The sequence below is a fragment of the Chelmon rostratus genome, chromosome 16 (assembly GCF_017976325.1).
Source record: "Chelmon rostratus isolate fCheRos1 chromosome 16, fCheRos1.pri, whole genome shotgun sequence".
Lineage (NCBI taxonomy): Eukaryota > Metazoa > Chordata > Actinopteri > Chaetodontiformes > Chaetodontidae > Chelmon > Chelmon rostratus.
Window position 1 is genome coordinate 13,522,496 of NC_055673.1, and position 13,817 is coordinate 13,536,312.

Below are 13,817 nucleotides of genomic sequence, written 5' to 3' on the forward strand. Positions count from 1 at the left end.
CAGATAAATGTTTAGCCTATATATGCTAAGAAATGTCTGATTATTTTACCTCGATGAATAGAAAATACATTTCTATCTTCTTTTTGTCGTCATTTCAGTGGAGGAAGACAGGGCTGCTCTTCACCCCCGTGTCTGTTTGCACTGGCCGTGAGTGGTGAAAGATGGAGGAGCTAATTTTAACAGCTTTATACACTGTGGGGTGGTTTTATATATAAAAATGCATCATATTTTATTGACGGATGCTTGACTGTAGTGGTGCAAAAAGTGCAATGTTTCTGTCTAAAATTTAGTAGAGCAGGAGTAAAGGTATAGCATATAAGTACTTCAAAACTGTACTTCAGCACAGTACTTTGTATAGGTAATATACTTAGTTACATTCCATCAACAATTAACTGAATAAATGACTGTCTCCACGTTGTAGTCTTTTCCAGGACAGGTGCAGGAGTCCAAATTCCCTCAGCAGAATCCCACCTACCTGAGAAATATTTAACCAGCCACCAAAGCCTGTAATAATAATGCACATTTGAAAAAGAGTCACAATATTTCCTGTTTAAACAGTCACATTTTAGGACCTTTTATCTAGAAAATATCAGATTGATCTTTTAAAAAAATCCAACATGTGTAATATGTATTGCAGAGGACACGACCTGAGTGGTAGCTGCAGCCCTGGCCAGGAGACAAGGTTATTCTTTATCCCCATGTCTGTTTTGCCCCTCCAAATCTGAATCATCTTTTCTATCTTTGGTTTCCCAACATCAGACACCGGTAATGAGATATCTTTTTACGCGGATGACGTCTTGTTGAATGATACCTTGTATCTGTGTTGCAGCCAAGTCCATTTTCAAAATACTGAGGTCACACAGTACATCCAAGTCCAATGATGGCTGAAGCCCTGATTTCATCCATCCTTTGCAAATATAATCAGCGACAGGCATGGCTGGATTAACCCTAGGGTCCTGGGGCAATACTGAGCTTTTGGGCCCCAGTTAACCTCCCATTCCTTCCCATGAAATGTGTACGTTTTTCAGAATTAGAGCACTTTCACGCATACCTTATTTGCACTTTCAGACTTTTCAGTTAGTTCCGAACCAAAATTACAGCTGTGAAAACTTTTTTAGGATGCTTCTGGCTTTTGGACCAATTACAGGAAGTTCTAGCAGACTAGAGCACAGGGCGAGGAGCAGAGCAGATGTTTAACTGACATTTGGTCTGTCAATTTTGGTTGGAACAGAGACGTTTTGAAATGAAATGACAACACGCTGATGTCCTACGCAGATGTCCACTCAACTGCAAGCACAGGGAGACACAGCTCGTGTAGGTGATGATGACAGCATGAAGGCACATCGTGTGTGCTCGTATGAGTGCAATGTGAAAGCAAAACTAATCAGATCAAATGTACACAAGGTACCAAAAATGCGAACCTTGGTTCAGCCTTTGTGAAAAGGACCTCAGTCTGTGACAATTTGATTAAACACACTCATTTAGAAATATGGATCATATAAACTGAAATGGGTAGATTTAAAATTGGATTTGGGGCTGAAGATTTGGTATTAAAGCTGGACCCATGCTCTTATTATGCCAGTAGAAACTGTGTTTTAGTGGCTCGTATTCCCATACAAATGTTCAACTTAACTGGCACAAACCAGGTGACACACAGTAACCATGGATATTTCTGGGATGCTTTACTAGTTTGGTATTTCAGTCTTGAATCTGGGTCTTTTCCAGCTACGGCATTGGTGGTTCGGTTTGGCCTGTACTACTTCTGCTGCATCTAAGACGAAGCTTGGTTGACAGCGGTTAAACAACTCATGCTGCTGCAATGGGAGCAGTTGAGCTCCTACATAGTACATCACTAGAAAAATCTATGCTTTTTGTGTTATTACACACAGCTCTGTAAGAACCTCACAACCAGTGACGGTTTGTTCTGGGCTGTGGGTATGGTAATTCCTACTCCAATAACTGGAAATCTGTCATTTCCATCACATTCACTTGTTAATGAGCTCTCACAGTTGAAAGACACTGGTATATGTGCTGTCAGCAACCTTCATCTGTATGTAACTTCTGCTTCTTTTGCTTAGTTAAAAGAGAAGTGTGGACTTCCTACAAATACAACTTAAGGTTACTGCAAATCGGAAACCATGTGCACACCCACACAGCTACTTTTAAAAGGGCTTCGCCTTCTGTTTTGGACACGTCTTGCCTTATAAACAGGTCCTTTTAACGCTATGATGTTCAACAATTCCGACGAAAGCAATCAAGATCAAATGAATGAACAGGAAAGGTCTGTGAGGAGATGGGAGAATCAAGACCAGAGCAGATTCATTCTTATTCTATTAATTCTAGTCTCATTCAGTTCAAAGTCATTCACAGAATCCATTATTCAAAGACAAAATTACACAAGATATAACCCGAGATCTCCGATGTGTGATAAATGTAGCCTGGAGGAGGCTACTACTTCACAGCTTCAGCCCTCGTCCCAAGATGGAAAATTACTGGTCTGAACTTTTAAAACATTTTGTGAAGTAGTTAACATCTATACTGAACCAGACCCTGTTTTAATAGTTTTGGGAATCTCAGAACTGGTTTCAACACTTAAGAGAAGACTACAACAAAATCGCCCTTATCGCCTAATCAGCGCTAAGAATATTCCTTTTATCTACTGCACAAAAAAGCAAGTTACCATTGTCAAATTATGTCTCAGGGAACTAAGCAACACTGTACACCTTGACAGCATACAGCTCCGAAGAAAGGACAGACTTTTAGTTTTGTCAGCCTCTCATTTGTTATGCAGAGACCTAACATTAATCCTGAGGATTGAGGCTTGTATTTAGATTTGAATTTTATGTTATTTGGTTGTCTTTATTAGAAAACTGTGAATGTCACTCTCTTTTCTCATGCTACTGGTATTCCATTTTAAAAACACTTACTTTAACCAGCCCTGAGTGAGAATAAATGCTGTATGGGTGCACCAGTAGTAAGATCACATCATTTAACATCATTGTATTGATATTATAATACAGAGTCAAAAGTATTTAGTAGTATTTAGTGGTATATATGTGCAATAGGCAACTGCTTACACATATTGTACATGCTTGTAGAACATAGGTCTTATTGTATATGACCTATAGGGGCAAAAAAAGACTCAATGTTATAACCACAAACTACAGAGATGACTGAGTGCACGCCTCAGGATGTGCGTCATTCAAAAGCTTGCAGACATTGCTGTCTGTATGCATCACAGCTCTCTCTCTCGCCACACATTTACATTCACTCTGGTTCGTCATGTGTTAATGACACTTCACAGATATATAAGGAAATATTTTACATTGTGCTCAACACAAATGCAACAAAATCAAATTGGGGACATTTTAATAAATTTTTTTATCCACTTAAGCAAGTCATCCACAGACAACTGGAGCACATATAATCACAAATGTGTCCTGAAAAGGAGGCCTATGACAGAAACACACACACACCTGCTGTCTGCTGGTTCTGGCGGTATGGTTGGCATGTGTGCACGCAGGACAGAGACTCAGTGGCGCTTGTTTCCTGTCGCGCGTGCACAGAAATACCGCCATGGTTGTGGCTTGTTATATAAACACACCTCATTAGAAAGTGCACAGCTGACTGTGTGTTTGTATGTGTGTGTGTGTCATACTGTTACATCAGTTCCAGAGCCTTGCTGAGGTGCAGGGATGTCTGTTTAAAGACCTTACTGGAACTGGAATTAGCCTGGCCCTCCTCTCAGGAAGGGCAAACTCAACATCTCCTCTGGCAGACATGTAAAGTAATTCCATATAACCATATATCAAATACATATTGCATCAAATATTTATCTATGAACATGCCACCAAACTTGGACATTTTGGGAAATATACTCATTCACTGTCTTGCTGAGAGTTAGATGAGAAGATTGATACCACTCTCATACCTGTACGCTAAACTTGAAGCTGGAGCCAGCAGCCTATTATCTTAGCTTAGCATAGAGCAATGCAGGGGAAAACAGCTAGCCTGGCTCTGTCTAAAGTTAAAACCAGCACCTCTAAAGTGCACCAATTAACATGTTATACATCGGCTGTCTAATCTATAAATGAAGCAAAGTGTAAAAACAACATTCCTCAATTTTCATTGTGTTATGTGTAGCTGGGAGCAGTTTCCTGAACTGTCACTGGCTGCCTGGCACATGATTTTACACATGCCTTGTAAAATTGCAAATTTTTACTTTTACACTTTTTTTGTACTGATTAAACAACTTATATATAAGGTGTTAATTAGTGAGCTTTAGAGGTGCTTCTAGGCGGATAACACTTTCTGAGCTAAGGTAACAGGCAGCTGGCTCCAGCTTCATATTCACCATAGAAACTCTCTGCAAACAGCATATTTCCTAAAATGTCAAATTATTCCTTTACTGCTTACCTAATGGATAGTTAGTAGTGGTACGGATGTTGTTTGATTACTAACAGAAGGTCGCAGCTTTTATTTACCATGACGTCACAGCTCGAGTAACTTACACCATCGCTTGTGAATCTGCCCGTGTAGACATAGCTATCCCCTTTGATCATCAGTGTGTGTAAATGTCTGTGTGTGCATGTGTGTACAAGAGATCGAGTGACACCTCAACAAGTGAAGCTCATAAATATTAATAGGGGCCTCATGAATATTCAGAGGGGAGGCTATGAATATTTAAACTATGATGGAGCATGTGGCCGGGTGACTAGACAGCCACAGACAAGAAACAGACAAATAGACCTCCTCCTTTGCTTCTTGCCCTCAGTGAGATGCAGCAGTGCAGACTCTCTTTTAGGCTTCATTAATTCTAATTAAGAATACATAATTTTTATGATTCTGTTTTCATGTGAACTATGGCTCAGGGTAAGAATAATAGTCTTCATGATGTTTTGCAACAGATTTCCAGCTTCTCTATTCAAATGAGGTAAACCTGCTGAGTGGAGGCTTCCTAATTCTAACGCTGCACACTGTTCAAATGATTAAGATGGTGTGGAAAGACAGATAGAAAACGTAGTGCTAATAAAAATACTGTGCGTTTCAACATAATATTTTAACATGCTGCTGCCACTTCGACTCATTGCATTCTTTATTTTCACTTGCCGTTATTCTATTTATGTGTCACTAATTGAATTTTAACTCTGCCTAATTCAAGTGTAATTATCATCTTCTTTTACACTGTACACGCTAAACACACTAAAACACCTACTTCCTATTTATACTATCGCACAACCAGGCTCATTCTACTGTTCTGTCCATGTCAAAGTTACATGACTGACATATCATAGTTGCATTCATTCATAGTTAATTTAAACACAAGATACTTGTGCTCAAAAAGAGGATTCATTCTCAGTGAAGAACCTTGGAGCTCTAATCTGCCTCTATACCTGCCAAAGAGCAGTGATTCCTAACACGTCTCTGGGGGTCGTCAGGTGGAAACCTCCCTTCAACAGTGTTTCGCCTACTTAGTCCCACTACACCTCCAGGAGGTAAGGCGGTGAACTCCGGCGTCCCAGAGTCACCCCCCCTAGTGCCAGTTCACACTGCTCCTACACAATCCAAACAGCACCGCCACGTTCAACTGACCCAGAGATGCTCCAGGTAGTGGCCAGTACCGATGCTACCATTTAACTATTGCTAATGCTAATGCTAACCGCTAAGAAGAACAGAAGAAGACAATACAGTTCCGATGCTACCATTTAGCTAATGTTACGTGCTAACCGCTACCTGCTAAGAGGAACAGAAGAAGACAATAAAGCTAGATTCACCTATACTGTTAATGTTAATTGCTAGCTACCAATACTAACTGCTAAGATACTATCATACTCTCACCGCTTTAGCTATTGTTAGCTGCTACAATGCTACCACAGGCCTAGATGCCACATGTAACTGCCGATTGCCACACTACCATCATCTACACCTGCCTCTCACCAACTGCACCAAAAAAAGCGGGGTGGGAATGCAAACCCTGGTTCGGGTAGGGGATAGAAAATAAAGAGGTAGAGTCAAAAGATGGAAGTAGGGATTGGATACAGACCCTTGTTCGGGTAGGGGGTGGAAAATTTAGAGGGTGCTGAAGGTGGAGGCCTAAACCACAGACTAGATTTAACAGCCTCTTCTAACATTTCCTTCAAGAAGCAACAAACCCTACCATTTCCTTCAAAAAGCAAACAAAGCAGGAAAACAAACCCTAACATTTCCTTCAAGAAGCAAACAAAACAGGAAAACAGCCAAAAAGATCAAAAAACAAGCCAACTCTGTATCTTACCAAGCAAACTCACCAAACTCACCGCATGGTCCCAAAGAGAGACTCTAGCTGGCCACACCCCCACCTTATCTAAACTTCCTCTTCCTGGTTCTCTTCCTATTGGCAAGGGGAGAAGATGGGGCGGGGAAAGCAGAGCAGAGGAGAGGTGTCTTGTTCAGACTTTAACCTCTTCTCCTGCCGGGTTAGGCATGCATGTCCTCTGCCCCCCCCCCCCCCCCTCCCTCACTGTCCCTATTTCACCCCCCAACTACTATTATTTCTCCTGATCCATATCCACTGACTAGACCTCGCAGCCTCATCTGACATCTCCCTCACTGTCTTCCTTAAATTTTGCCCTTGCACTCCTAGCTCCCTCAACAGTGAAACAGCTGACCCTGCAACAAAACCTCTACACCCCACTTCAACCGGACATAATGTAGATTGTATATTGTGTTATTGTGTCTTTTATATATCACTACTATTATCTTTATGCATGTATCATATACACTTTGAATTCAATTTGTGTGATCTACTTGAATGCTAAGCAGCATTTTTTGTACTGTACTGCAATGAGTATGGCTTGAATCTAATTTAATTCTTTTGATGTGAAATATCTTCAATTATATATTATGTATGAAAGAAAATGTGAATCCCTATGATAAAGCGTCATTAATGCTCATGTCAGAAAGCCTATTACTTTAGGAGGATTCAAAAAGTAAAAAAAAAAAACATTCTAATTTACATTTAATGGATCCAGAACGCTATCACTATAATATCATACCAAAACAGATCGTCCCAGGAGCTCACCTGGTTAAGTGTTTACAATCACGCCCATTGCTACATGTTATCCTCCCTCTCTCCAGCTGTCACTATCACAAATCAAGCAGAAATATAAATATATATGTATACAGCATATTTCTATGCATGTTAATATCCCCACAGGAACTAGTTTTATATGGCAAACAGTTAGTGAAAGATCCTCTGAAAATGTTACATCTTAAAATAGTGTATGATCCACCCAGAGTCACAATTCTGCATCACAACAGGGTTTACATTAGTAACACAGATATCACAGTCCTCATTGGTAGGATGCAAGCAGATGTCACTGCCGTTTTGCATCATAAACGAAGAATCTGCTTGCAAACGTATCAAAAAATGGTGAAATTGTGAACAAAGTCAGTGTAGGGACTGGAGAAGGAGTAAAATATAGGGTAATGTATGGTCCAGGGTATAGGGTGGACCCTTTGAGAGGGTTTTGGTGGTACAGTTCAATGATTTCATGAGGACTGGCTATGCTAATTAGAGGTATCACTTGCTACCTATTTCCCACCCACACCAGAAATAAAACTGTGAACCTCATTCAATGGGGCTCCTGTGAAAACACCTTTACGCAATACCATGTGGTCGAAACTGCACCTTTGTCGAGGGGGGGGGGTACATGAGGTAAAAGACAAAAAGCCCTGATGTAACCCCCGAGGGAAGGTGGATGATGAATTTAGATGCAGTGCGTCAGCAGTCAGAATTACAAAACTATGAGCGCGGTGAGGAATAATACGGGTTCAAACGTGGGTTGGGCTGAGAGCGCGCACTCACTCGCTGTGCCAGCGCACAGCCGAAACAGCCAGGACTCCGGGAGGAGTGGGGTGAAGGGACGACCAGTACGAAGAATCCACTGGTTTTATTTTCTGATCAATGAGAGTGACTCACGGTGGATCACCCTCCGCTGCATGGAAACCATCCAAGACGGCTTTGTGCCCTGTGGACAAGGCTCAAACTCGATGTGCGTAAATGTGGCCACCTACACACACACACACACACACACACACACACACACACACACACACACACGCTGCATCAGAGTGTATGAGAAAATGTGTGTGAAGGTGAGGGAAGTGCACCTGCTCAGTGATAGACCTCAGCAGCGCGATGGCTGTGTGGGTTTGTGGTCTATAACGGATGTTTGACAGGCTGATGAGCTCTGGCACTCGCACACTGCTTCCTCCACACGCTCTCCCCTCCTCTGCCTGTCTTCTCATCTCTTTAGGCGGTGGGCGTAAACTCCCTCCTCTTCTTCCTAAACGCCGTCTTTCCACTCTTTTCCCTGCTGCTCCTCCAATCCTTCTATGCATGTTGTTTTTGCTGATTGCGAGCTTGACAGGTCTTCAGAGAGAGGAACGCAGAGAGAGAGGAATCAAACAATCTCCTCAATTAGACAGCCCACACAAACGCACGTCTGAACTCCATACCATCTTCATCAGTTGTCGCAGTTTTCATCTTTCAGTCGCAGACACCTTTGTTCCCGAGTTGAAAACACACTGTTCACAACAAAGGCAGAGAAAACCATTTAGCTTTGAAGAACAGAAAGCCGCGACAAGCTTTTAAGGTTTATTTGCATCGAGAGGAGGGAGTCTCTCTGCTTTTTCTCCTTCAATTGACCCATCAGTTTGCCTGAAATTGGAAAAGGCTGCGCGGCGGCCGCTGAATGTGACGGCATTCACAATGCAAACGGCTGATTTGGTTATAAGATTTAATATAATCTCACACTTAAAGGGCAAAAAATTCAGCAGTTTAAATGCAATTAGCCGGGAAAGGGGAGATGAGGAAGTTGCTGTTATGTTCCAGCGCCGTGCAATAATTACGCCCACTAACTTCAAATGAAAAGGTTTCTGATGTAAGGAGGAATAAGGATGCGCGTAACCGGGGGGCGCAGCGCACACACAGCCTCTTTGCTCTTATGTCACCAACCAGACTTTCAGCTGTCACTGAGAGCTGATGACTAAATGTCAACGAAGCACACATCATCTGAGGGTGCTGCCTCATTTGCACACACACACGTACACGCACACACACAGAGTGAAGAGAAAGTAAAACACAGGAAGCAAAGAGGCAGCGAGACGGATTGAGTCCATACAGGACCTCCGGACGGTCAACAATGGGATGAGTCAATACTGTAGTAATACTGTGGTGCACTGCAGCATACCTGGAGGGGCTCAGACCTGTTGATGCAATCAGTGGTGGATGTCTCGAGTTTTCTCTTTGCTTCCATCTGTCTCCTCTCCACTTGGCTGTCAACCTCCCTCGCATCCCCCCTCCTCCTCCTCCTCCTCTCCCATCTTTCCTCCCACAACTCCTGCCGTCCCCCCTCCTTTCCTCTCCTCTCCTCTCCTTGCTCATTATGTGCATCGCTAAGAAAAGAAAATGCCGGTTCTGCAAAAGTCACTTCTTGGAGATGAAGGGGAAAAAAAATATCAGCTTTATTTTCACAAGTCATTCACACCATGTTATAATGCTGTTTTTCAGTCATGCTCCCTCTTGCTCTTCTGTGATTGTATCTTCATCTTGCTTGCATGTTGCTCGAGTCAGTCTTGCGCACTGCATGCAAATAGTTCCACTGATTTATTGCTCAAACGTGCACTGGTATTAAAATGGATCTTTTGGGTCCTGGAGCCCCGTATACAATTTCAGCTCAAGTATAAAAACAAACAGGTTGACATCTGAGAGATTTTCGCCAGTCAGCAGTGATAAACTTTGTTTCTGGCTCCATTTTCCCCCTCATCCATCTCCTTTTTCTTTCTTTCCCACACATGCTTCCTCCTCCTCCCCTGCTTCCCCCATCCTCAGGAACTCAATCTTTTCCCTCCCACCTTCCAAACCTTCTTATTTCTTCCTTCCTCCTAATTCTCTTAATCGTTTCCTCCATTTATCACTCCCTCTTTCTCCGCATCCTGACTCTCATTCTGTATCATTGACCTGGAAGCCTCCGAGCCTGTTCTCTCAGCCGTGGGCATCATGACCATAAGCTGAGTCGCAAGGCTATTTATATTTGTTCCTAATGAGGTGAGATTTCTCTCCGCCATAGCAACAGTCTCTATGGATACCCTGCACTTGGATACCAGATCCCATCCTGTTTTAAATGTCTTATTATGGGCTGCGCCATCCCCTGTGTATCATAGCCTAATTAATTCTGAATTATCGCCCTTCGTTGTGTGAACGGTGCAGAAACGCCCTCAAATTCAGCACAAGTTCACACCAAAAACACAGATTAGAGTTCACCGGTCAATTCGCAGCATCAAGTAGATCAATAGGCTATTAAAGCACTTAGGCACGAAACCTGATGCTCAGCTCAGTGTTTTAAATTGTCTACTTCTGCAACAAGCAGAAGAAAGTAGAGACCACTACAGGTGCCCTTACTATTTGATCTGACAGACACACACACACACACACACATATATATACAGGAGGAGTATCTGTCCTCCGTGTGGTGTGAAAGGCTGATGGGTGTGCTATTGATCAGGTCTGAGCCAAGTGAGGAGCTGTTTGCAGCACGAGACCCAGGCAGCCGAGCTCAGATCATTAGAGGAGCTCTGTGCAGCCCGGGTCACACAGGTGTGGAGACCCGCCATCTCATTTCCTGCCACAAAGCGAGGCAACCAATCAATAAAGCGGCAGAGCAGCTTTTGGAGAAAGCCACAGCGGCGAGAACACACACATACACAAGCACATATATGGATGGTCTATGTATTTACAGTAAGACTTGGAAATGTTCCCTCCTTTCTCCTGATGACAGACGCACTGAGACAGCTGCATGCACATGTACTCACACAGGTACACACACATACACACACACCCTGACAGGTGCTGCATTGTTATGGCATGTCCAACTCTGGCAGCTTGTTTTCCTCAGACCTCTCACCCTGTGTGATGACTCAGAGACGCAGAGATGAAAGGAGAGGCAGGGACGGGGGGTGGAGGAGAGGAGTAGTGGTCTCTGACAGGAGGGGATGGAGTGCCTGAGATAGCTCGAGCGTAAGAAGGTTAAGTAAATCATATCATTAATGCTATGTTAAGAGATTGCTTTGACCTCTGCTTGGCCGTCTGCATATGCAAGTGTGTGTGTATGTGTCTGGCCTTTGTCCCACTACAGCAGGTGGCAGCAATGACGTCCGTCTTCTTCCCGCCAGCACACACACACACAAACACACACACACTTTCTCTGTGCCGCTGTGTGCTCTCCAGTGTCAGTCCCACTAGATTCTATCGTGCTTGAAATTCACTCATCATATCGGGTGGCCTCACTGTGCTGCTTTCTGACACAAGTGCGTGCACGCATGCAAAGACACCCACGCACGCACGTATGCGGGAACACAGCGTGGTGGACTGACTTGATTATACAAGCGGAGCAGCTCAACCTGACAGAGGAACAAGCACCAAAAAGGAAACACGAAAAGAATATAAAAGGCTTATTTGCCCATGTTGTATAAGCATGTTTCATCTTCCCACTCTCGCCTACCCTCACCCACACAGGTTAGATCCAATAGCTGGTGCCAGGCCTCTCTATGCTGCAACACAAACATCTCTGTGTGAAGGAATATTGCAGTGGAGTTCTTTTTCATAATCTCTTCCCTCCACACCCACACATGCACAAAGTGAGGGGGTGAGAGGGAGACGGGGGTAAAAAGGGGAGCTGGTAGAAGAAAATGAAAAGAGAAGAGGTGAGGGGGGCGGAGAGGAAGAGAGAGAAGTGCTCATGAGAGCCAGGAGGTAGTTGTTATAGTAACTGAGTCTCTATACCTGTCAATCAGAGCTATTTCAGGCATCTCGCCTCTATGGGAAAAAAAGCAAAAAAAAACCGTACATACCAGGGCCAGGGAGCTGTTTCACTGAGGCAAAATTATCAACCAACGCACACGCACTGATACTGGCAACTTGTAAGCTGTTAGACTGATCAAATTAACACCGTAAATGAGATTTCAGCACTCCGTCATTCTTACTTTTTCAAGATTCTCACATCTCTACATCACTTTATGAAATGCAGACGAAAAGCAAGATGACAGCCACGGCATCTGAACACTATGCTGCACCAAAGCAGGATTATCGCTTCATTTTTTTTTTCAATTACACCACAATAAAATCCCTACAAACAGGCCTTCACAACCTTGTTAGCCTGATGTACCTTGATCAGTTCTGTCTGAAGTCAAGCACCCCCTCACCAACACCACCCATCATGTTTCTAATTTGTTCCAGTTGATTTTAAACTGGATCATATTTTACGGTATCAGGTAATACAAGTGAATATTGTTCCAGTATTATTTTATACAACTGAACTGCCAATGTTTTGGTAGCTTCTATATTAATTGTCATAGCTATACACTTGGAGTGAATGTTTCTACCATTTATCCATTACTGTATATATATTATAGCCATGACTTATCCATTATTTAACTATCTGTTAATCTATTATGTATTTCATTAATTTATCCAATACTTGGTTTTGATTAGCGTTAGTTAAAAGTAACAAATCCATTATTTTTAGTTATTTGAACCAATTCCAGTTGGTTTAGCATTTACACTATTTATTATTTACTTTTACCCATTTCAAATGTTAATCCATTATTTAGCTGACTAATCTTATTCAACTATTTTACTGCTATCTATTACTTTAAGCTATTCCAACTGTTTATCCATAACGTTTAGCAAGGTTCACTATTCCAACATCTTATCCATTACGTTCAACCTTTTATCCATGACTTTTCGCTAACATTACTTCAACCATTTATCCTTTACTTTTTGCTGACTACAATTTAGACAATATTTATTATTATTTGTAAAATGTATCCAACTTTTAGCAAACAATTCCACCATTTATCGATTACTTTTAGCTAGCTACTTAAATTGTTGATCCATTTACTATTTTTAGCAATTTTGGCCATTTATCTGTTACTCTGTTACTACAACCATGTATCCTTTACTTTTGGTTAACTAGTTCAATTATTTATCCCTTTTAGCTAAGCTAGGTTAACTGTTCCAGCCATCCTTCGCATACCTTTAGTTTACTATTTCAATTAATTTTTTAATTAATATTACTTTTAAGCTAGGTTAACTATTTCAACTGTTAACATTTAAATATTGAAATGTTTATTCATTATTTTCAGCTAGCTAATTCAATCATTTAGCTGTTATTTTTTAAAAAAACCTATTTGAACTGAGTATTCATGATTTTTAGTTAACTATTTCAACGATTTATCTCATCTTAGACTTCCTGGCTTGCTTGCTTACTAGTTTTCACACAATCAAACGCAACCATGTGTTCAGATGTTAACACTTGACTCAATATGTCACTGGATGTTTCGATCCTAATTTCTGTTTTAAATCAGCTGATCTAAAGTTACTCCACATCTTTATGCACCCCTGCATAATGCGGCTATAGCCTACCCCCCCGGCTGAGAATCACCAAATGAGAGAATATGTTTCCTTCATCAAGCATTTCTGTGTAATTATCAACATTCAGCCCCATTGCAGACAAAAACATGGCGAGGAGGCGCGAAAAGCAAGGAGAGAAAAGAGTGGGGGAGTAACAATAGTGTGAACACCAATATGGCTGAGTGCTGAGTTTGGGAGCCATTAGGCAGAAGGTAATTAATACCTGTCACCGCAGTGCTCTGTTCGCTGCCTTTATTCTGTTTCAGACCAATTAAAAAATGACACTCCTCTGGTGGAGAACGTCTTGTTAAAATTAAGCGCCTGAGACGCACAGACACCTTTGATAAACACATCCAGAGCTACA